We start from the raw sequence: 26402 nt of genomic DNA, 5'->3' as shown, positions 1-26402 counted from the left end.
GTATTTTTGAGTTTCAAATGAGGAAGCGTTAGAAAATCATTATAAGAATAATTTCAAAGTTCTGAGAATTTTTCCTGTTGCATCCAAGTTAAAAACAGCCTTTTTTCCCCATCCCCTATATCATCTCAGCAATTAAATTCCAGTATTCCATAAATATATTATACATGCAAACAGTAATGAAAAATATATTTATGTATATATTTATATATGCACATAGGATATGTGTTTTTAATTTGTAACAAAGTGAACTGTTTTCTGTATTTACTTATATCATGTTTTTAATAGATTGATACAGGAATTACTTAATGATTTCTTAAAATGGAAATAACTTACATTAAAAGATAAGAAAAGCTTTGTATGAGTTAAGGGTATTTTTAAAACATAATTGAGTAAGACAATCTCATATTACAACTTTCAGTTGTAAATCTCATACACACACAAAAAAAGTACAGCTTTTCTGATCCTTTCCTTGTAATTCAATTTTACCTTTTCATTCTAAGATGTTCATATTAAGTTCAATTTCCTTTTCCATCCTCTATCAAATTTAGTGTCTAGGTTATTTTCATTTCTGTAACTCATCACTATTCATCAGGTATTATTAGTGCTAGTATTTTCTGCTCAAACAAATGTGAAACAAATTTAAAACCAAAGGAGCTGATCTTGAAGTAATCCTAGAAGAAAACATGTTTTTAAATTCTCCACAGCCTGCACAATAAATTAGACTGAGGACAGAGAGACTTTTTACAGAGAAATGCAACAACATATGTAGAGAACTTACATTTTTGCCTGGGTGCTCATGTTTCTAGGTTGTTTTTCCTCTAAAGCTAATAAAATGATACTTGATTTAATCTGAGCACTTTGAACAAATAACTAGATACCAAATGACAACTTGTCCCCTTTTTATATATTACCAGATACTGTTGGCTCATTTCTGCATTTTTTTTTCACATACCTATAACAATGCTTAATCAACATCTCTTTGCGATTTAAGTGGTTTCAAGTATAAACTCACCAGCAAGGAAATAATTATACTTTTGTTAGTATTTCTTAGAGTCTACCAGGTTGGAATTCACCTTTTAAGTATCACAGAACCTTGTCTTTGTGGTTGTTCAAAATGAAAGCAACAGAGTTCATAATCTTGGCTTGCCATGCTATCTGTCCAGAGTCTTTGAAAGATGGCATATTTTCAAATATCCCAGGCTGGCTCAAAAATGCTGTCATATGTCACATCGGATTACCTTAGCCAGCTTGTGTTATGTTACATCAAGGATGTGACTAACATCAACCACATGTAACGCAGTAGAGTAGTGCTGTCCGCCAGATAAATTTCAAAATGGTACGGTTTTTAGAAACCAGGATTTAGAAATTTCTGGTCATTAAGGGGGGAAAAAGGGAGAGATCTTTAAATTATTTTAAAAGAGATTTCTTTTTTCATTCTCGCTTTCAAAGGAGTTGACCGTTGTAAGCAAATTACAACTTGCTGAACTGAGTATTCCAGATCACAGTAAAGCTGCAAAGAAACTCTAAAGTTTATAACAAAAGCATTCTGTAGTACAAATAATCAAGTGAAAGTTAAGTGCAAGGACTTCAAGAAACACTGTTCAACTGACTATCTGTAAATGAAGAAAATGACGTTAATGAAAAAAAGCACAGATATTGTACAGTTTAACTGCACTTTAGGCTCCACTAGTTTCATTTTATAAAATGATTATGTATTTATATATTTGTGAAGGAATAAAAGGGATACTTACCAATAAAATAATCAGAGAAATAACACAAATATTTCTAACATTCATCATCTAAATGTATGCAAATAATAAAAACCATATATTAAAAATACTGTTAATAGTACCACGTAACTAATAATGTTACCCTACAGGATTCAGCAGTCTTCCCTGCTGGCTCAGTGGTAAAGAATCTGCCTGCCAACACAGGAGACCTGGGTTTGATCCCTGGGTTGGGAAGATCCCCTAGAGAAGGAAATGGCAACCCACTCCAGCATTCTTGCCTGGAAAATTTCATGGGCACATTTGCCTGGTGAGTTATAGTCCATGAGGTCACAAGTGTCAAACATGACTTAGCAACTAAAAAAAACAGGATTCAGCAAAGTCCTAATACTCTACTAACTCTCAAGGATATTAAGATTCTCTATGGAGCAATTAAATCATTTTCAAAAAATATGACCAAAAACAAATGGGAGAGATTCTGGTCTGATCAATGTCCATGTTAACACTGGAGATACAACCTTGCCCTGCTTTTTCTGAAAATGGGATCAGCAAAAACACTGTCTATCAGTTAAGCCTATGCGTGGATACGTGGGATTAACCAACTATACAAAGAAGCTGTACCACTGTCAGGTTAGAATTTATAGCTATTTCACACATTTGTGTCTGGTAAATCTCATCTTGTACCATTTTGAACTTTCTGATCCTTCTGGCTTCATTTCTCCATCTACTTTGGATCCTACTTTGACCTACAACAGCATGTACAAATGCATTGTGTTCTTGTTATCTATTAAGGAAAATTGCCTGAGCCATGTATTTTGGAACCAAATTATTGGTCTCAATAGGGTTATATCTTTTTCTTCTTACTCTGTATTCTGTTAGTTACTATCATTTAGGCCAGTATTTCTCAATGGGTTGATTCCCCAAACTCAAGGAACATTTGCACAGTCTGGAGATACTATTGGTTGTTATGACTGGGGTGGGGGGATGCTACTTGGCATTTAATGAGTAGAGGCTAGGGATGATCTGAACATCCTGCAATGCACAGTACACCCCGCACAACAAAGAGCTACTGGCCTAAAGTGTCAATCATGCCAAGGCCAAGAAACTGATTTAAGCTTCACTTATTCTACCTACATAACTATGCAGTAATAATTTACTACAAATAGCTCCTTTAAATTGTTGATCTATATATCCAAAGGTCTATATAATCTTACATCTTTCATGTCCCAAAGTCACTCAAACTCAATTTGTCACAAACTAATTTCAAGGTCTCTCCTAAAAATACACAATCCCAGTCATTAGTGGCATTACCAACCACTGCCTAGGGTCACAGGCTTCCCAGGTGGCTCAGTGGTAAAGAACTCGCCTACTAATGCAGGAGACACAGGAAACGTGGGTTTGATTCCTGGGTCAGGAAAATCCCCTCTAGGAGAAAACAGTAACCCACTCGAGTATTCTGGACTGGAAAATCCCATGGGCAGAGGAGCCTGGCGGGCTACAGTCCATGGTGTTGCAAAGAGTTGGACACGACTGAGCAAGTGCAGGCCTGCATCTAGGGTCACAAGCCAGGCACTCAGAGTCACCTTCATATCTCATCTACAAGTCCAAACCATTACTGAGTTTTATTAATACCATTTCTACAGGCCTAAAGACCCTGATGCTGGGAGGGATTGGGGGCAGGAGGAGAAGGGGGCGACAGAGGATGAGATGGCTGGATGGCATCACCGACTCGATGGGCATGAGTTTGAGTGAACTCCAGGAGTTGGTGATGGACAGGGAGGCCTGGCGTGCTGCAATTCATGGGGTCGCAAAGAGTCGGACACGACTGAGTGACTGAACTGAACTGAACTGAACTGAATATTCTCAAATGTAGCAATTTCTCTGCACTCTATTGCCAAAAACCTCACCCTGCATTTCTTAAGCTTTTTTAATAGCCTAACTGGATTTCCCACATCCACACTTAGATTTTTCCAGTCCATTCACCAAAATTCATCCAGAGTGATTTTCTTTTTTTTTTTTTCTTCCAGAGTAATTTTCTGAAAGTTCAAGTCTCATCACGTGTCCCTACTTTCTAACATATACATACTCCCACAGCACAGATAAAAGGTCTCCCTGTTTCGCCCCTGCTGCTACCTCAGCCTCATTCCGAGCCAGGCCCCTCCCCTCATTCTCTTCACAGAAGCCTTCATTGTGTCTGCCCTCAAATTCTCCTTTAATAATCTCATGCTTCGAATTTATCTCATTAATTTGACAACACACATTATCTTACAATAGCTTTTCTTAATCTTTGGATTATTTTGGACTAGTATTTGTAATAATGTTTAAACTTAACTCGAAAGTTAGAATTTATCATTGTCCTTTTTATCAAATGTCTTCCTCATGCTTAACTTCAACTTTTCAAAGCATATCTTCATGTGTTTTTCTAAATGAAGAATTAATACTCTATTTTCCATGTAACTACACATATAAACATGCCTTATACATTAATCTGGTGATCAAATTTCTGACCACAACATTTTTTACTCTCTCTTTCTTTTTATTTCCCTGGTATTTAAATACTGAGCCAAGACCTCACTATTTTATTTTATTTTTTTTTTTGGTAGAGAACTTTTTCTGTTTCCTGGGCTTCTTTGAAGAATTATTAAATGGGTAATTATACATATCTAAAATATTTTTGTAATCTGTATCTAGTTGTATGTCTTCTAATACTAAAAAGATTATAATAATGAGTAGTATTATTAAGCCCTCAGTATGAAGCAGACACCAAGCTCATTGCTTCATATACAGTATTTATCACAATTACCAAATGAGGTGATCACTATTGTTATCCCCATTTTACAAATAGGAAAATTGAAACTTAGAAAATTAGGTAATATTCCCAAGGCCGTACAAATTGAGTTTGCAAAGTCATGTCCAAGTCTTTTTTGACCCCATGAAATGCAACCTGCCAGGCTCCTCTGTCCATGAGATTCTCCAGGCAAGAATACTCAAGTGGGCTGTCATGCCCTCCACCAGGGGATCTTCCAGATCCTGGATCGAACTCACATCTCTTATGTCTCCTGCATTGGCAGGTGGGTTCTTTACCACTAGTGCCACCTAGGAAGCCCTAAATTGAGCTTAGGCAAGGTCATATGACTAGTTCTTACCAATGGAATGATGGTAAAAGTGATTCATCACTTAGGGAACAAGATCAAAATGGGCATGTCTTCTCCACCCTCTCTTTCACCAACTCATCAAGTGAATGTTGATTTCTGGATGACTGTGGAAACCATTGTTAAATACAGCAGAGTTTCCATGAACCTGAGTCTTTGACTGCACTGAATAAAAGACAGGGACTCCTCAATCCCAACCAAAAATACCTACATGGGATTGTAAGGTGAGTAAAATATAAATTATTATGCTAACCAACTAAACTTTTAAATTTGTTTATGCATTTATTTCTAAATATTTACCAAAGTTGTCAAAAATTAAAAGCTACACATGTAAACTCTTCTAAATAAAGTGTATTCAGTAAATTATATTTTAGTGTGTATTAAAAGAAAATTTTCATTTCAGAAATTAGTTCTGTTGGACTGACATTGGTAAAATACCTGTTCTGATTTGCCTAGTGATAGTATAGATATAGCAACACAATATCTCCAAATATAAAAATTAAAATACAAAATATTTTCAGTATTAACAAGTATATTCATAGCTAATTACCTAAAAATCAAAATTTACTGAGGGGCTGATTGATTAAAACATTTCTGTATATAGTACACTCGATTGATTAAAACATTTCTGTATATAGTACACTCTTTACAATTTTTAAAAGTTTACTATGTTTTATAGAAACCTTTAAATGCTTAAACCTTCTGATATCAATTTCAATTTTGGTTATCTATCAAAAAGAAATTATGCTAATCACATTAAAAAGTTATTCAACTGAAAAAAATTTCAGTTGTAAGATTGGTTCATCTAAAAATTAGGCACAAATGAATTGCTCCAAAGCAAGAATTTTTACCAATCAAGTAACTGATGGTCTCCACTTTGGCAGCTTAGAAGCTGAGAACCAAAATTTGGGCTTGATTCTGGCACATGTGCAGGGCTTTGTGGCACACGTTTTATGTTCTAACTTACACCTGGCACATTCTCATTTTTAATCCTTATTTTACTTTCTCCTACTTTCATTGCCTATTTTCAATTTATTTTACATAAGCCTAATAGGAAAGTACATCAAGGCTGTATATTGTCACCCTGCTTATTTAACTTATATGCAGAGTACATCATGAGAAACGCTGGACTGGAAGTAGCACAAGGTGGAATCAAGACTGCCGGGAGAAATATCAATAACCTCAGATATGCAGATGACACCACCCTTACGGCAGAAAGTGAAGAGGAACTAAAGAGCCTCTTGATGAAAGTGAAAGGCGAGTGAAAATTTTGGCTTAAAGCTTAACATTCAGAAAACTAAGAACATGGCATCCAGTCCCATCACTTCATAGCAAATAAATAGGGAAACAGTAGGAACAGTGGCTGACTTTATCTTTGGAGGGCTCCAAAATCACTGCAGATGGTGACTGCAGCCATGAAATTAAAAGATGTACACTCCTTGGAAGAAAAGCTATGACCAACCTAGACAGCCTATTAAAAAACAGAGACATTACTTTGTCAACAAAGGTCCAACTAGTTGAGGCTATGGTTTTTCCAGTAGTCATGTATGGATGTGAGAGTTGGACTATAAAGAAAGCTGAACGCCAAAGAACTGATGCTTTTGAACTGTGGTGTTGGAGAAGACTCTTGAGAGTCCCTTGGACTGCAAAGAGATCCAACCAGTCCGTCCTCAAGGAGATCAGTCCTGGGTGTTCATTGGAAGGACTGATGTTGAAGCTGAAACTCCAGTATTTTGGCCACCTGATGCAAAGAGCTGACTCATTGGGAAAGACCCTGATGCTGGGAAAGATTGAAGACAGGAGGAGAAGGGGACGACAGAGGATGAGATGACTGGATGGCATCACCAACTCAATGGACATGAGTTTGAGTAAAATCGAGGAGTTGGTGATGGACAGGGAGGCCTGGCGTGCTGCAGTTCATGGGGTCGCAAAGAGTCGGACACGACTGAGCAACTGAACTGAACTGAACTGATATGTGATCATGGTAGCACCTGCTTTGTACAATAAAAAAGTTAAAGAGAGGAAAGAGCAAAGTCATTTGACCAAGTTCACTCAACGAATAAGAAGCAAGACTAAAAATCTAGGCAGCATGGTTTTAGATTTAAAGCACACGTATGTTGGTGTCTTAGTAAGTCACTTTAAACATTTTTTTTTCCTAACAAACTAAAATATGGACACAGTGCTTCCCAGGTGGTTCAGTGTTAAAAATTCCACCTGCCAATGCAAGAGACGTGCATTTGATATCTTGGTTGGGAATATCCCTTGGAGAAATAAATTGCAGACCACTACAGTATCCTTGCCTGGGAAACCCCACGGACAGAGGAGCCTAGCAGGATACAGTCCATGGAATCGCAAAGAGTCAGACATGACTTAGCAATTGAACAACAAAATACAGACATATGGCCAATTGAATAAATAGGTTTGGGAATGGAGAAAATTATTTTTACAAATTAGAAAATAGCCACATTTTAAAATGAAAAATAATTAAAGGGCGCTTCCTACTTGGAAGAAAAGCCATGACCAACCTAGACAGAAGAGACATTACTTTGCCGACAAAGGTCTGTCTAGTCAAAGCTATGGTTTTTCCAGTAGTCATGTATGGATGTGAGAGTTGGACCGTAAAAAAGGCTGAGCACCAAAGAACTGATACTTTTGAACTGTGGAGTTGGAGAAGACTCTTGATAATCCCTTGGACTGAAAAGCGATCAAACCAGTCAACCCTAAAGGAAATCAGTCCTGAATATTCATTGGAAGAACTGATGCTGAAGCTGAAGCTCCACCTGATGCAAAGAACTGACTTATTAGAAAAGACCCTGACGCTGGGAAAGATTGAAGACAGGAAGAAAAGGGGACGACAGGGGATGAGATGATTGGATGGCATCACCGACTTGATAGAAATGAGTTTGAGCCAGCTCTGGGAATTTGTGATGGACAGGGAAACCTGGTGTACTGCAGTCCATGGGGTCGCAAAGAGTCAGACACGACTAAGCAACTGAACCCTAAATGAAACTCGACAGCAAAGGAAACCATCAACAAAAGTAAAAGGCAACCTACTAAATGGGAGAAAATATTTCAAGTCATATGTCTAAAAAGAAGTTAATATCCAAAACATGTAAAAAATGTATATAACTCAATAGCAAAAAAAAAATCTGATTAAAAATGGACAAAGGCTCTGAATAGACATTTTTAAGGCACACAGATAGCACATGGTATGTGAAAAGGTGCTCAAATCACTAATCAGAGAAATGCAAATCAAAACCACAATGAGATATCAACACACACCTGTTAGAATGGCTAGCATCCTAAAGATAAGAAAATGTTGGGGAGAATGTGGAAAAAATGGAATCTTGTGCCGGCTGCGATGGACCGCGCAGAAGCGGGGCCGTGAGGAGCTACCCCTCGCCCAAGGGCAGGGGCAGCGGCCAAGAGGTGCTACCCCATGCCCAAGGAGTGGCGGCTGCGCGGGCACAGGAGGGCCGAGAGGAGCTACTCCACGTTCAAGGTCAGGAGGGGCGGCCGTGAGGAGATACCCCTCGTCCAAGGTAAGGAGCAGCGGCTGCACTTCGCTGGAGCAGCCGTGAAGAGATACTGCACATCCAGGGTAAGAGAAACCCAAGTAAGACGGTAGGTGTTGCGAGAGGGCATCAGAGGGCAGACACACTAAAACCATAACCACAGAAAACTAGCCAATCTGATCACAGGACCACAGTCTTGTCTAACTCAATGAAACTAATCCATGCCGTGTGGGGCCACCCAAGACAGACGGGTCATGGTGGAGAGGTCTGACAGAGTGTGGTCCACTGGAGAAGGGAATGCAAACCACTTCAGTATTCTTGCCTTAAGAACCCCATGAACAGTATGAGAAGGCAAAATGATAGGATACTGAAAGAGAAACTCCCCAGGTCAGTAGGTGCCCATTATGCTACTGGAGATCAGTGGAGAAATAACTCCAGAAAGAATGAAGGGATGGAGCCAAAGCGAAACCAATACCCAGTTGTGGATGTGACTGGTGATAGAGGCAAGGTCCGATGCTATGAAGAGAAATATTGCATAGGAACCTGGAATGTTAGGTCCATGAATCAAGGCAAATTGGAAGTGGTCAAACAGGAGATGGCAAGAGTGACCATCAACATTCTAGGAATCAGCAAACTAAAATGGACTGGAATGGGTGAATTTAACTCAGATGGCCATTATATCTACTACTGTGGGCAGGAATCCTTTAGAAGAAATGCAGTAGCCATCATGGTCAACAAAAGAGTCCGAAATGCAGTACCTGGATGCAATCTCAAAAACGACAGAATGATCTCTGTTCGTTTCCAAGGCAAACCATTCAATATCACGGTAATCCAAGCCTATGCCCCAACCAGTAACAAAGAAGAAGCTGAAGTTGAATGGTTCTATGAAGACCTACAAGACCTTTTAGAACTAACACCCCAAAAAGATGTCCTTTTCATTACAGGGGACTGGAATGCAAAAGTAGGAAGTCAAGAAACACCTGAGGTAACAGGCAAATTTGGCCTTGGAACACTGAATGAAGCAGGGCAAAGGCTAATAAAGTTTTGCCAAGAGAACACACTGGTCATAGCAAACACCGTCTTCCAACAACACAAGAGAAGACTCTACACGTGGACGTCACCAGATGGTCAACACCGAAATCAGATTGATTATATTCTTTGCAGCCAAAGATGGAGAAGCTCTATACAGTCAGCAAAAACAAGACCAGGAGCTGACTGTGGCTCAGATCATGAACTCCTTATTGCCAAATTCTGACTGAAATTGAAGAAAGTAGAGAAAACCACAAGACCATTCAGGTATGACCTAAATCAAATCCCTTATGACTATACAGTGGAAGTGAGAAACAGATTTAAGGGACTAGATTTGATAGACAGAGTGCCGGATGAACTATGGACAGAGGTTGGTGACACTGTACAGGAGACAGGGATCAAGACCATCGCCATGGAAAAGAAATGCAAAAAGGCAAAACGGTTGTCTGAGGAGGCCTTACAAATAGCTGTGAAAAGAAGAGAAGCGAAAAGGAAAGGAGAAAAGGAAAGATATTCCCATTTGAATGCAGAGTTGCAAAGAATAGCAAGGAGAGATAAGAAAGACTTCCTCAGTGATCAATGCAAAGAAATAGAGGAAAACAACAGAATGGGAAAAACTATAGATCTCTTCAAGAAAATTAGAGATACCAAGGGAACATTTCATGCAAAGATGGGTTCGATAAAGGACAGAAATGGTATGGACCTAACAGAAGCAGAAGATATTAAGAAGAGGTGGCAAGAATACACAGAAGAACTGTGTATTCTTCACGACCCAGATAATCACGATGGTGTGATCACTCACCTACAGCCAGACATCCTGGACTATGAAGTCAAGTGGGCCTTAGAAAGCATCACTACGAACAAAGCTAGTGGAGGTGATGGAATTCCAGTTGAGCTATTTCAAATCCTGAAAGATGACGCAGTGAAAGTGCTGCACTCAATATGCCAGCACATTTGGAAAACTCAGCAGTGGCCACAGGACTGGAAAAGGTTAGTTTTCATTCCAATCCCAAAGAAAGGCAATGCCAAAGAATGCTCAAACTACCACACAATTGCACTCATCTCACACACTGTTAAAGTAATGCTCAAAATTCTCCAAGCCAGGCTTCAGCAATGCGTGAACTGTGAAATTCCAGATGTTCAAGCTGGTTTTAGAAAAGGCAGAGGAACCAGAGATCAATTGCCAACATCTGCTGGATCATCCAAAAAGCAAGAGAGTTCCAGAAAAACATCTATTTTTGCTGTATTGACTATGCCAAAGCCTTTGACTGTGTGGATCACAATCAACTGAAAATTCCGAAAGAGATGGGAATACCAGACCACCTGACCTGCCTCTTGAGAAATCTGTATGCAGGTCAGGAAGCAACAGTTAGAACTGACATGGAACAACCGACTGGTTCCAAATAGGAAAAGGAGTACGTCAATGCTGTATATTGTCACTCTGCTTATTTAACTTATATGCAGAGTACAGCATGAGAAACGCTGGGCTGGAAGAAGCACAAGCTGGAATCAAGATTGCCGGGAGAAATATCAATAACCTCATATATGCAGATGACACCACCCTTATGGCAGAAAGTGAAGATGAACTAAAAAGCCTCTTGATGAAAGTGAAAGAGGAGAGCGAAAAAGTTGGCTTATAGCTCAACATTCAGAAAACTAAGATCATGGCATCCAGTCCCATCACTTCATGGGAAATAGATGGGGAGATAGTGGAAACAGTATCAGACTTTATTTTTGGGGGCTACAAAATCACTGCAGATGCTCATTGCAGCTATGAAATTAAAAGATGCTTACTCCTTGGAAGGAAAGTTATGACCAACCTAGACAGCATATTAAAAAGCAGAGACATTACTTTGCCAACAAAGCTCTGTCTAGTCAAGGCTATGGTTTTTCCAGTGGTCATGTATGGATGTGAGAGTTGGACTGTGAAGAAAGCTGAGCACTGAAAAATTGATGCTTTTGAACTATGGTGTTAGAGAAGCCTCTTGAGAATCCCTTGGACTGCAAAGAGATCCAACCAGTCCATCCTAAAGGAGATCAGTCCTGGGCGTTCATTGGAAGGACTGATGCTGATGCTGAAGCTGAAACTCCAGTACTTTGGCCACCTCATGCAAAGAGTCGACTCATTTGAAAAGATCCTGATGCTGGGAAAGATTGAAGGCAGGAGGAGAAGGGGACGACAGAGGATGAGATGGCTGGATGGCATCACTGACTCAATGGACATGGGTTTGAGTAAACTCCAGGAGTTGGTGATGGACTGGGAAGCCTGGCGTGCTGTGATTCATGGGGTTGCAAAGAGTCAGACACGACTGAGTGACTGAACTGAACTGTGCACCATTTGGTAAGAATTTAAATTGGTGTAGCTCCTATGGAGAACAGTAAGCAAGTACCTCAAGAAGTTAAAATAGAAATACCATATGATCCAGAAATTCCACTTTTAAGTATTTTCCAAAGAAAACAAAAACACTACTGAAAAGACCATATATATCTGGTTTCACTGCAGCATAACCAAGATATGGAAACATTCTAATTGTCCATCAACAAATGAATGAAAATAAAGGAGATGTGGTGTATGTATTAATGCATTTATGTGTGCATATGTGCATATAAACACAAAGGAATATTATTCAAACATAAAAAAGAATGAAGTCTTGCCACTTGTGACATCTGTGGACCTTGAGGGCATTATGCTAAGTGAAATGAGTCAGACAAAGAAGGTCAAATATTGTATGATCTTATTTATATGTGGAATCTTAAAAAAAAAAAAAAAAAAGGAGCTCATAGACACAGAAAACAAATTGGTGCGGCGGCGGCGGGGGTGGAATGGGGAGAGTGGTGGGGAACGAGTGTGCCTGCCTGTGTGCATGCTCAGTCTTGTCCAACTCGATGCGACTCTATGGACCGTATTCCTCCAGGCTCCTTTATTCCTTATCCATCCAGGCAAGAATACTGCAGCAGGTTGCCATTTTCTACTCCAGGGGATCTTCCTGACCCAAGGATCAAACCTGCATCTCTTGAGTCTCGTGCATTGGCAGGTGATTCTTTACCACTGAGACACCTGGGAATCCCATGGAGAAGGGGTGAAGGGGGTCAAAAGGTACAAAGTTCCAGTTATAAAATAAATAAGTCATGGGGATGTAATTTACACAATGCTTTCAAATTGTGGTTTTGGAGATGACTTTTGAGAGTTCCTTGGACTGCAAGGAGATTAAATCAGTCAAGCCTAAAGGAAATCAACCCTGAATATTCATTGGAAAGATTGATGCTAAAGCTGAAGCCCCAATACTTCAGCAACCTGATGTGAAGAGCTAACTCATCAGAAAAGACCCTGATGCTGAGAAAGATGCAAGGCAAAAGGAGAAGGGGGCAGCAGAGGATGAGATGGTTGGATATTATCACCAACTCAGTGAACATGAATTTGAGCAAACTCTGGGAGATAGTGGAGAACAGAGAAGCCTGGTGTGCTGTGGTCCATGGGGTCACAAAGAGTTGGACACAACTTAGTGACTGAACAACAGATTGTACATTTGAATGCTTCTGAGAGTAAATCTTTAAAGCTCATAAGAAAAAAATTTATAACTATATTTATGGTGATGAATGTTTACTAGACTTAACTGTGGTGATTAATTTATAACATACACAAATATCAAATCATTACATTGTATACCTCTGTAGGGAAACAGCAGATTAGTCAAGATGGCAGTGGTCAGGCTCTCTCACCCCAAGCCCTCTTGCTCTCCCCTCACATTTTGTAAAGAATGATTATGTAACAGCTCAGCTCACTTATAGCACTGCACATGGGCATCTCAAAGTACTCACTTGGACATGGGTTACTTTTGTTCTGTAAACATATATAAGCTCCCCCTGAAAAGGCCCCTGTGGCTATATTATGGCCATTAGGCTGAGTTATGGCTATGTCCGCTGGGTCAACCACAAGAGGCGAGCATACAGCCTGTCTGCTGCTACAGCGGCTGTGCCAGTCTGGAGAGAATAAACATGTTTGCAGTTTCTACGGTTCCTCCTGTCTTTTCCCAGCTTTTCTGCCTGTGCCTGGCCTACCATGGGTTCTACAGACTGTGCACCATGAGATACAGCAAGACAACCTCAAAGTGATACAATGTTAGGTCAATTATATCTTAGTTTTTTTAAATTGAAATTGACTCACATATACCTGAAGAGTTCATGAGAGGAATCCAAAGCTGTGACTAGATCCAGGTATCTGACAATGTAAGCAAACATCTGTCTCCTGTCTACTTTTTTCTCTGCTGGTTTCATTCTCAGTCAGGGCTCACTGCCCTCAGAATGGCAAAGATGGTAGATGGAAACTCCAGGTTCCCTTGGCTCTTAATGCTCCTCATCTCAACAAATAGAGATGACCTTTCCCCTACAGAGTGTGTGTGGGGCGGGGCGCGGGAGAGCCCTGGGGAAAGATCTCATTGGTCAATTTGGGATTATGTGTCATCCCTGGACCAATTATTATAGCCCCTCATTGGCAGAGCCTGGGTCTGGAACCTACACTTAGAACTAGAGATGTGGATGAGTCCCAATGAACCACAAAGACTTAATTGGAAAGGAGTGGGTTTTAAGGAAGAAAAAGGACCACAGAGAAGTTAAAACCTCAATTTGTACATAGTTGACACCTCAAACCTAACTAGCCTACTCCAACTTCACATTTCTGAAGAAAAACAAGTAATAAAAATAAAATGAGAATATCATTGGTTAATCCAACTGCCTATGGTGTCATATTTATTTTCTGCTAGTATTTATTTACTTTTTCTTTTGTATAAAGAGGAGATAGAAATACATCCAAATTCTTAAGAACTTACTTTATGGGATTTGAAACCTCGGCTTTTTTTTCCTCTTTAAACAGAGTGATTAAAATTCCTTGTTTTTAAACAGTATTTGCATAAAATCACCTGAGTTATCCTGTTAAAGAGCATATTATGATTCAATAAGTCTGGGATTTGCTGCCTGAGATTCTGCATCTCTAACAAGTCCCCACTGATGCTAGTGTATGTGGTTGACCAGTCACATGAGAGCATCAAGACTTTAAACAAATGAACAAGCAGATGACACCACCCTTATGGCAGAAAGCAAAGAGGAAATAAAGAGCCTCTTCTTGAAAGTGAAAGAGGAGAGTGAAAAAGCTGACTTAAAACTCAACATTCAAAAAATAAAGATTATGGCATCCAGTCTCATCACTTCATGACAAATGGATGGGGAAACAATGGAAACCGTGAGAGACTTCATTTTCTTGGGCTCCAAAATCAGAGCAGATGGTGCCTCTAGCCATGAAATTAAGACACTTCCTCCTTGGAAGAAAAGTTATGACCAAACTAGCAGCATATTAAAAAGCAGAGACATTACTTTGCCAACGAAGGTCCGTCTAGTCAAGGCTATGGTTTTTCCAGTAGTCATGTATGGATGTGAGAGTTGAACCATAAATAAAGCTGAGTGAGGAGAACTGATGCTTTTGAACTGTGGGGTGTTGGAGAAGACTCTTGAGAGTCCCTTGGACTGCAAAGAGATCAAACTAGTCAATCCTAAAGGATATCAGTCCTGAATACTCATTGGAAGGACTGTTGCTGAAGCTGAAGCTCCAATTTTTGGCCACCTGATGCAAAGAACTGACTCACTGGAAAAGACCCTGATGCTGGCTGGGAAAGATTGAAGGCAGGAGGAGAAGGGCACGACAGAGGATGAGATGGTTTGGTTGGATGGCATCACCAATTCGATGTACATGAGTTTGAGCAAGCTCCGGGAGTTGGTGATGGACAGGGAAGCCTGGTGTGCTACAGTCCATGGGGTCGCAAAGAGTCAGACACGACTGAGCGACTGAACTGAACTTAACTGAGGCTTTGACTAAACTTGCGGCACTATTTAAACTGATTACACTAATATAATACCTGAAAGAGTTAATGATACTTTCAAAAGTTTTTAATTTGTGGTCTAAGAATACTTTAGGGAACAGGAGATTCTAGCTGTGAAGCATGTTGATAGCCATACTGAGAAACAGATGAGGTGTTCATTCATTGTGTACTTAGATTTCATTTATTTCTCCCAATAAATTACTTTAATCAAAGCTGTGCCTTGACTTACAAACTACGGTTCTAGACTCATGAACCCCTCTCCTGGATGACACTTAAGACCTAGGAAGCTTGCATGAAAGATCTTTTTAGCAGAAATATTTGATTTATTTATCTAAAATGGAACAGTAGTTAAACTTTTATTTGTATCTTTATTTTTAGTGGAAAAGGCAAACCACAGACCCCAAACAGATAGCTTTAGCCTGGATTCAAAGGTCACCTCCACTGCTTCGTAGTTGTGATGCTTAGGAGAAGCTCCTATAAAGCCACAGTTTCCTCAACCGTAAAGAGGGAATAATATTAGTATCTACTGCAAATGTATTCTGTGAAGATTCAATGAGTTTAAAAAAAAAAAGGGGAAGTGTCTGACAGTCTAGCACTTTATCACTACTATATGTTTTGTTATTTTTCTTCTTGCAATTAAAAAATAGTTTCAATATACTTGATACTAGCTGGTAATTAGGAAATCATTGATTGGTATAGACTCAGTTTAAGAATACATAGTAACATTGACTAGAATTAGCCCTTATCTTCTGCCAATTATAAATCATAGCTGAGGTTACAGCTTAAAACACTAGACACTAACTATTCCTCACAGCAGGGGAGAATAGTTAGCAAAATCTGCAATTAGGGGCTTTGTTTATACTTCCACTGGGAGGGATGATTTGTTAGTTTAAAAGAGATCTTTTGTGTTGATTACAGGTGTCAGCACATCCAAGTTTTGGCTGTGCTTGAATACCTGCTGTGAGATGCAAGATGCAAGAAAATCAAATCTAATTGTTTTAATTCAAACATATCTTCATTTACAGCATGTTGATTGCTTTAACCTAGGCTGAGCAATTTATGTGAAACCAAATTTTAAAAATCTATGTTTTTAGGTGGCTCCACGGCACAATGGATAGTGCATTGAACTTCTAAAATCTATATTTTTTTTAAATCTATATTTTTAACAACATGAATAATTTGACCTTAATCAATGAATTTTCTTGTTGCTTTCTCTGCTCTTAAAAAATCTCTGCTTCTAAGAAAATCATCTTTAGTAATTAAATGCCAACAGATTATTATATCACTCTTATGTAAATAAAGTATAAGTTTAATTGTACCTTTGGAAAGGACCAGAATATATTTGCGCTTGTCGATATGATCAAAATATTTTCAAAGTCAAAGAATTCAGGAATTAATAAATCAGGCTCTGGCAGAAGTACATTCAAAAATATTGCCAAAGATGGACTAAGAAACTGATATCATCTTACATTCACTCACATGTAGTCTCTACTCTCAGATAGGAGTGCAGAGACAGATTTGAGGGGAAAATGGGTACTTACTTTCATGAAAAAGGAAGCTAGATTTCAAATGAAATCCTGATTTCTATGAAATCACCAAAAGTCATTATAGGGGAATAAATGTCCTTAAAGTGACCTTACAAATATATACACAGTTATGTTCCCTTTATAATTTCACAATATGCTTAAGGTATTTAATATATTAGTTTTTTGTCAAAAGCTCCTCAAGATTTAACTTCAAATAACAAAATCACCCAAACATTTTGGACTTCATGACACTGATACAAACTATCAGTTACTGCTACTATTTATTGAATGATTAGAAACAAAATATTAGATAAGTGAAAAATGGAAGAAAACTAACATTTTTTTAACTTTCCAAAAAAAAAAAAAATGTCTGTTTTATCAACTGTAAAACTTTGGGACTCTTAGCTCAGGCTATAATAAAATAAACAGCCTAAGACTGTCGTCCCTGTCGAAGTTAATTTGAATCAGACAGACTATTTACCTCTTCTTCAAATTCGTGTGACTCAAGGTTAGCCTATTTTGGAAAGCTGAGTGAGGCAAACCTAATCCTTTTCTGAAGCTCATTAATTGGAAGCAGGACCACACTCAGCAATAGCCTTTTCAAAACTGAAGGGACAAATTAAGAATTTAAATAAGGTGAAAACTCTAAAACAAGATTCTCGCAGTGGCTTCTGTTTATACAGTTACACTCTAAATATAAAGCTGCCACCATTCGTGTTAAATTTCACTAATTCACTGATAAGCTAGAACAGAGAGGAAACTCAGCACTCTGGGTAGTCTTGTCAGTCACTCTGAGAGAGCTCGTAAATAACGCAGGGGGATTTCTACTTTATTGGCAAAACCCTTTCTTTTCAAATCCATGGATAAATGCATAGCGGAGAGTAACATAGATAAATACATGGGCTATTTCCTTGAATTATTCTTCAGTATTACTATCAGATCTTGAAGATTTTAAATATTATTTAAACTTCTCCAAGTGAAAGACATTTTTTACTCTTTCTACAGAGATCTGGAATGTGTAACATTGCTCACAATTGTGTGACTGACCACAATGTCACAATCTTCCACTCTTTCATCTGTCTCCACAATGAAAACCAAATTGCATAATAAAGTGGGTTGGATAATGAAATTCTTGCACTAGTATTTTAAGCCTTGTCTAGATTTTTAAAGTTGCCATTAACCATCAGACATTCTTTCATCAGTTATAACCACCCACTAAATTGCTCAAAGGTTGAATTAGTTACAAAATGACTTTTTGACATGTTTCAACTATAGAAAAGAATAATTCCAGTGCAAATCTTTGTCCATCCTCAGGACTCAATATGCATTTTGATACTGAGAAACACCAATATCCTGTATGCTGAAGTACCTTGAGAAGGACCCAGAAGCAAAGGACAACCTACTTCTGAGGAAGCAGCATGGTATAGCAGAAGGAGCTTTGGCCTTAGTCGTGATACCTGGAATCTAGTCCCTGTTCTGCTATGAGCCAGTTGGACGTACACAGGCAATCAACTGGGCCATCCGCCCTGCCTCCCTGCAAAATGATGGTGTTAAATGATCTCTTTTGTCCCTTCTATCTTGACTCTATGAGATCATGATGTTTGAATGACTTTGGCATAAACAAAAGTCATAGCCTTCAGATCTGGAAGGCCCACCTGCCCTCTCTTCACATTTACTCTCAAAATTCCCAAAAGACCAGTCTGCACACACTATCTCCAAAACCACCCTCTCTTCCCATCTTCAGTCCCTTTCATCTGCAGAATAAGATAGAGGTTATAAATTACATGCAATATTATGCAAGACTGTGGTAAATGCTTACATGTGGTTTAGGGAACAAGGGCCAAAGAGTATCATTAGATTTTCAGAGGAATTCATGGCCTGAAAAAGAATAAGAATTTCTACCCTAGTGTCTCTCCTCAGTCCATCTATATAATCTACCACTATACAATTCCATCTCCTCCTACAGTTTCAAATATCTCTCTTTAAAGAAGATTTGCATGTATTCAAATATTCATATTTTAAATACCCATAAAATAACTGAGGTTTTGGAGTTAAAAAGAATTTGATTCAAATTCCAGCCCTAAAACCCTTTGAGAAATTTATTTAAGCTGCAAGGTATTCATTTTCAACATAGAGATGAATCTTTATGATTCTTTGAAATATTGAATATTCATTAAAAGATGTTTGAGCACCTACTATGTGTCAGTGATGAAAATGAGAGGCTTAGTTTTGTTTGCTTTGTTTTTATATAGGATGGTTAAGCATGATCACTTTGATCAAGTGAACATTTAAGCAGAGACCTAGAAGTAGACAAGGGGTGACCCTTAGAAGTGTAAATTCAGGGCAGAAAAAACAGCAAGTATAAATTTCTCGAGGGTAAATTCTGCTCAGGAGTTCCAGGAATAGCAAGAAATGAACTCGGGGTAGAGAAGTTACAGGGAGTAAGAAGGCTCACTGGGTATCTTGGTAAGGATTTTGGCTTTTTTTTTATTCTGAGGATTATTAGCAAAGGAGTGGCATAATATGACATATGCTTTAAAGGAACAATTCTGACAATTATATGGAATGATAGGCTAAAAGGGGGCAAAAGTGGAAAAAGGCCATTTAGGAGGCAATTGTATTACTACAGTGAGGCATGATGTTTCTTTATACCAGTGTAAAGGTAATGACAAATAGATGAATTCTGGATATATTTTGAAGGTAGAGTTTACTGGATTTATTGTGGATTGGCTGTGAAGTATAAGAGGAAAATCAGAGGGGATCCTGTTTTGTTTGCCTCAGTAACTGGATGAATATGAAAGAGCAGAAGGAAATGAGGGTGAGAAAAGTGAAATCAAGACTTCACCTTTGGCTATACTAACTTCAAGATATCCATACAAATTTCAGGGAATGTCTAGTCCAGTACATTTAACTTAATGAAGACTGTGCTTCAAGACAAGAATGGATGCAAGATCACTTAGGGAACAATTGTAATTAGAAGAGAAAAGAGGGTCAAAGATTGAGACTTGGAGCATTCTTTCTCATGTTTAGAGGTCAGGGATGTGAATTAAAATCAGTCAAGGGGAAAAAAAATTAGTCAAGCAAACCAAAAGGTGTCTCAGTGGGATATTGTGAGAATTTACATAAGCTAAAGGGTATATAAAATTATGAAGCCTGTTTTTTTTTTTTCCTTCCAACAATGCCTTGTATACCATAAGCCATCAATAAATAAAACACGTTTCATTCATTGTAACCTCTCTGACCTTAGGCTTATTCTAAACATTTATTTTATTTCATTTAATTTTTATTGAAGGATAATTGCTTTATAGAATTTTGCTGTTTCCTGTCAAACCTCAACATGAGTCAGCCACAGGTATCCATATATCCCCTCCCTTTTGAACCTCCCTCCCATCTCCCTCCCCACCCCACCCCTCTAGGTTGGTACAGAGTTTGAGTTTCCTGAGCCTCACAGCAAATTCCCATTAGTATCAATTGCCCAATGGCCGTTTGTATTTGAATGTTTCACTAGCACCTTAAATTCAACATGTGTGAAACTGGGTTTAATTGCTTTCCCTGTCAACCAAATAATCCAATCGTGTCCCTGACCTTGCCTTCAGTCTCGGCGTTCTCCAGGCTAGATAGAGTAAAATTAACTTCCAAAGAAGATTTTTCATATTTACTCCGTCGCTCATGCTTAAGTGAAGAGTTTCATAAAGTTGCTTTCTGAAATGTGATTCTATAACACAAACCCAAACTTCTTAACAATGGCATTCAAGACCGTCTGGAATTTACGCTGAATCTTTCCAAACCCTCCCTTGTTTTTAATAGTGTGCTCCAGTCAAACCCACTCTGTGTACAGTTGCCAGGTCACCTCTGTTTAGATTATCTTTTCCGCATCTGTTTGGGCCCTTTATCTTTAGACTATGTGTTGCCACAACAGCAGGCCCAACCTTAGTGGAAGCCAACCCACCCCTCAAGGGCTGAATCCAATGAGACACTCTTCTCAAGCTTCCCATTCTCCAGTCAGCAGGGATCTCCCTGGCCTCTCAGAGTGTTTGGCTCCTGTACTGCTGGTGGCTCAGACGGTAAAGCGTGTGCCTACAACGTGGGAGACCCAGGTTCAATCCCTGGGTCGGGAAGATCTCCTGGAGAAGGAAATGGCAACCCACTCCAGTATTCTTGCCTGGAAAATCCCATGGACGGAGAAGCCTGGTAAGCTATAGTCCACCGGGTCGCAAAGAGTCAGACACGACTGAGTGGCTACGCTTACTTACTTACTGCATATAGTAGGTCCTACTTGTACCTAGCATGCTTTTAAAATGATTTATGCATGCCCTCATCTCCCTTCCAGAGTTTAAACTTCTTGAGAGACCCTGAATTTCATCTACTGTTTAAGTAATTAAACAAATAGGCCACTAGACTGAGTCTGAAGCTTTGGTACCCTCATGAGCAACGGAAACTAAGCCAGAGCCAATTCCTCTGAAGGCAGCGGCACTGGAGAGGACAAAATTTAAGAATAACCAAGCACAAAGAACCAATTAGGCCTTCCAAATAAGGCAACCACTTAAGCTACAGCCAATCAAATAATTTCCTTGTTTTGCTCCTGCATTTACTTGTAGGGGGTGATGTAGAGCCGCAGGTTCCCAATCTTTTTGGCACCACCAGGGACAGGTGTCCCGGAAGATCATTTTTAAAGGGAGGATTGGGGGAGGACGATGGGATGTTTTCTGGAAGATTAAAGTGCATTACATTTATTGTGCCCTATAATTCCATTACCACAGCATCAGCTCCACCTCAGATCCCGGAGGGTGGGGATCCCTGATCTAGAGGATGTGATTCAGAGTTGACCGGGGAACTAGACCCAAGCAGGGTGCTGGGACCCCTCCCCTGTCCTTGGAACGCACCTTCTGCTCACCATTGCAGTGGCTGGAGCCATTTTCAAAGTCTCAGCCTTGAGAGAGCATTGCGTTCTGAGATCACGTGGCTGGTACAGACTGAACCTCTGTATAAAATTCTAAGACACGGTGGGCAGGTGGGAAGGAAGCAGAGATCCACACCCTCAGCTTGCAGCGCCAAGACAAGCCTCCTAGGTAAGTTCCCTCGCTTATTAAACCAGCCACTTACCAGTCTGGAGTGGCTGCCTCTCTCTCTCCTTGCCCTCCTTGTGCTGCGGTCCGCTTTAGATTTCACCTGGGAAGCTGCCAGAGATTTCCCGCCAACAGCGCTCCGTAAAAGCCTTTGCTGGCTGCGACCGGAAGAGTGCGCGCCCAGGCCCAGCCACTTCCGGCTTGCTCCTGCGGGATTTCTACCTGTGTATATATTCAAATAAACTTGAACATGTTAATTTCCCTCAGTTTATCTTTTAACACTTCCACCACTTTCCTAAGGGTCTTTGTAAAAAGTAACCTTTCTGGGGCTTCCCTGGCAAGCCAGTGGTTAAACCTCCAGGCTTCCACGGCAGAGGCGTGCCAAGTTTGGTCTCCAGCGGGAGAACTAAGATCCCACATGCTGAACAGTGGGACCTAAAAAAGAAAAAAAAAATTTTTTAACTGCCTTTTCTAAGTGTTTTTGTAACCTCAATATTTGTTGAACGGTAATCCCCGATGGCTCAGCGGTAAAGAATTTGCCTGCAATGCACAAGATGCAGACTATGGTTGGGATCCTTGGGGAGAGAAGATACCCTGAGTCAGGAAGATCCCCTGCAGGAGAGCTCCGCAACCCACTCCAGTATTTTTGCCTGAGAAATTACATGGACAGAGGATCCTGGCTGGCTACAGCCCATGGGGTCACAAAGAGTCAGACAGACCTGAACAATTAAGCACACGCAACACACACATTCACAGTACACCAACAGCCTTATTTTACAAAATGAAGTGATGCCCAGTGAGTTTAGATACATACTGAAGGGCACACAATGGTCTTAGCAGAACTATTAGACTTATGCTCAGTTTATTTTTTTCTACCATGACATCACAGTAAATATAGATATTAAATAATCATATATTTTATTAACAGAGGAGAATTTAAAAATTTTTAATGGAGAAGAACAGTGCTTGATTATAGACTATCCCAAATCAATAATTCTGTCTGTTCTTGAAAAAAGGAAATATGTATTGTCAAATTATGTGTGTTTGTATGTATATATATCTGGTAGCTCAGCTGGTAAAGAATCCACCTAAAATGCAAGAGACCCTGGTTCGATTCCTGGGTCAGGAAGCTCCCCTGGAGAAGGGATAAACTGCCTGTTCCAGGATTCTTGGGCTTCTCTGGTGGCTCAGACAGTAAAGAATCTGCCTGCAGTGTGGGAGACCTGGGTTTGATCACTGGGTTAGGAAGATCCCCCACAGGAGGACATGGCAACCCATCCCAGTATTCTTGCCTGGAGAATCCCCATTGACAGAGTAGCCTGGTGGGCTATGGTCCATGGGGTTGTAAAAAGTCGGACACGGCTGAGCGACTAAGCACAGCACAGCCCAGATACATCCTAAGAAAACCAGTAGCATCTACCTTGTAAAGTCCTTGCAAAATGTCTTTTCATCAAGATTTGCCTTCTTATTCTTTGACTTGTTAAAAAAAAAGCTTTATTGAGCTATAATTGACTCTGAACATACAGCATATATTTAGAATACAAGTCTTTATATATGTTTACAAACATCAAACCATCACCAAAATCAAGATAGTGAATATATGCATCACACTCAGAGTTTTCCTCAACCCTTCCTTCCCGACCCTTTCCTCAACTCTTCAGTACTCACCCCAACCCCAGCCATGCAACCATAAGGCTAGTTTCTGTCACTGTAGGAGAATTTGCATTTTAACAGCAAATTAATATTGACTCAAGCATGTATGTTTTTATCTGGCTGCATGATTATTTTGAGATTTATTCACATTATTGCATTTCTCCATAGTTCACTCATATTGCTGTAAGTAGTATTCCATTGTATGGATATACCAGTTTATCAATTCACCTGCTGATGTAAATTGGGCTTGTTTCTACTTGGGGGGTATTAAAGCTGCTATGAACATTGATGTACAAGTTTTTGTATGGACATTCCATCTAGGAATGGAATGGCCAGGTTGTATGGAAGTATGTGTTTAATTATTTAAGAAACTGCCAAACCATTCTCCAAACTATTTTCCATCCTTATCAGCAGTGTATGGGAGTTCTAGTTCTTTTGCATCTTTGCCTTGACTAACTTGATTTGGTTAGTTTTTAAATTTCATCCATTCTCATAGGTGGTTCACCTTTGAATTTTTAAAAATTTATGTGCCAGGCATTGGCAGCAGGGGTACAAAGATTGATGATATATACCCCTTCTTTCATAGATGTGGCAGCCAATGAGAAAATAAATAAACATAATTTTAGTATGTGGTAAATCCTTTAATATAAGTTTGTAGAAATTCTTTCAGGAACACAGGGAAGAGAAATCAAAGACAGTTTAGGGAAGACTTTTAGAGATTTGCTATTTGAAAGATACCTTGACATTACCCAGCTAGAAAAGAAGAAAAAACAGACATAAAAGCACAGAAGATCACGGCATTTATAGAGACAGGTAAAGGCATGTATGCATAGTGCATGAGTGGTGGGATCAGGGTTGGAAAGAAGAGTAAGGGGTGAATTTTAAAAGAACTTTTCTGCCATGTTAAGGCGGTCAAGTATCTTGAGTCTGGGGACAGGCACCTACAGATCTGTGCTTTTGAAAACATAAAACAGACAAAGCTCTGAAGAATGGGCTGGATGGAAAAGAGGCTGAGCAAGACGACACCGAGGAGGCTAATCAAAAGAAAATGATGAGGGTCTACATTTATGTTTTACTTTCCAAATAAAGAAAAATTCAACCTGATATATTTTTGAGAACTATAATAAAAATTAAAAGTCTTTCTCCCTCCCTCTCTCTCTTCCTCTCTCTTTCTCATAAAGACATTGATTTCCCAAAGGACCATATTCTTTATTATTCACTTACAGTGGAATCCTCTGAGAGGGAAAGTTTTTGAATCCTTAGCATCCATTTATTCTCCTAGAGATTTCAACTGCTATTTAGTCTTTTAATAAGAGAAAACCCACAAAACTCAAAACTCCTAGCACACGCCCTTAGAGAGTTTACAGAGGGTTTTCATTAGATTACGTACGTCTTACCATCCAGCACCACATTCTCTTCTGTAACTCCATTAAGTAGGAATAATTATTCTTGCAGTATATTTGAAAGTTCCATAGGGCAAAAGCCACAGCATATGGTTTTGACTCTGATCACTCCTCTTAATAAAAAAAAAAAGTTTAAGTGGTGTATGGTATAAATTTATAAGTAATATTACTGCCTGGGGTATATAAAAATTCTCATTTATGACTAAAAATTGCAAAAAGGCCCTTTTCACAAATTTTATTTTTCCATAAGAATGAGCAGTAATTTCACAGTCTAATAAAATGGCTACATGTATGTATTTCCAAATCCATCTTAATATGTCCTGTATACTAGAAAGAGCAAAACATATTTCAACTCTTCATTTACATGCATTCTGAAGTATGTCATAAACATAATCCTAAATATGTTTCCCATATATTAAATAAGATATGTTGCCCTTCAGCGATGATTACTAACCAGTTTTGGTGTAGAAAGGAATAACTACGCGTGTCCTTTTATATACAAAAAAAAACAAAGGAGGCTTCAGGAACAATTGTTGCATTTTACCTGTTTGTTAATGTATCTACTCAACGAATATTTACCAAGGTTCTACAATGTATAAGACAATTAATGGGACTTCCCTGGTGGCTCAGATGGTCAAGAATCTGCCTGCAATGCAAAAGACCCAGGTTCGATTCCTGGGCCAGGAAGATGCTCTGAAGAAGGGAATGGCTACCCACGCCAATGTATACTCTTCTGATGAATTCCATGGACAGAGGAGCTTATGGGCTACAGTCCATGGGGGTCTCAAAGAGTCAGACGCAACTGAGCAACTAACACTGTTGTTTGTTAATGTATTTATTCAACAAATATTTACTAAGTTCTACAATGTATAAGACAATTAGTCGCCGGATAGACCCAGGCCCCAACTTCTTAATGCTTAACTTATTTCATCTTTAAAGCACTCTCTCATATTAAGGTTCCTTAATACTTCTATACTGCAGAATTTCTCAAATTTGTACTATGGACAACCACCAAAATGTCTCCAGATGGTACCACGCATTCCCTTGGGGACAAAATCAACTCACAATGAAAATCATTGCTCTATTAAAACAAAGAGAACTGTGCTTTTCACTTTAAATAATGCTGGCTGGTTGTTTGGTTTGTTTTTTTTTTTTTCAGGAAATTAATATATGATACAGTATTATTAACTAAGGCACAGATTTTGCTCAAATTTCACAAAATTTTATGCTAGAGTCCATAGTTTTCACACCTTATTCAAGATTCCACATTGTATTTAGTTATATTGAACAGCTTCAGCTCCATGCAACAAATTCTGATAAATCTTTTTTCATTTTTATTCTGCTACAAATATTTTCTAATTTTCCTCATTAGGGCTTCTTAGATACACCCATCATTTAAAACTGGACATTTAATTTTCAAATACATGAGGTGTTTAAAGCATCTTTGATATTAATTTATCA

General features: G+C 39.0%; 1 long non-coding RNA gene across 1 annotated transcript in view; it reads right to left on the bottom strand.

Moving 5' to 3' along the window:
* The window catches only part of LOC122679892, a 434959-nt gene that overhangs the window by 382299 nt on the left and 26258 nt on the right, over positions 1-26402 (bottom strand). The window contains exon 3 of the long non-coding RNA XR_006336569.1: positions 21923-22107. This is a non-coding gene — a long non-coding RNA (uncharacterized LOC122679892). The remainder of the gene's footprint in view (positions 1-21922; positions 22108-26402) is intronic.

Source organism: Cervus elaphus, chromosome 3 (genome assembly GCF_910594005.1).
Source record: "Cervus elaphus chromosome 3, mCerEla1.1, whole genome shotgun sequence".
NCBI classification, from domain to species: domain Eukaryota; kingdom Metazoa; phylum Chordata; class Mammalia; order Artiodactyla; family Cervidae; genus Cervus; species Cervus elaphus.
The sequence above is the reverse complement of the archived record's forward strand: the minus strand, read 5'-3'. Positions and strand labels throughout refer to the sequence as shown.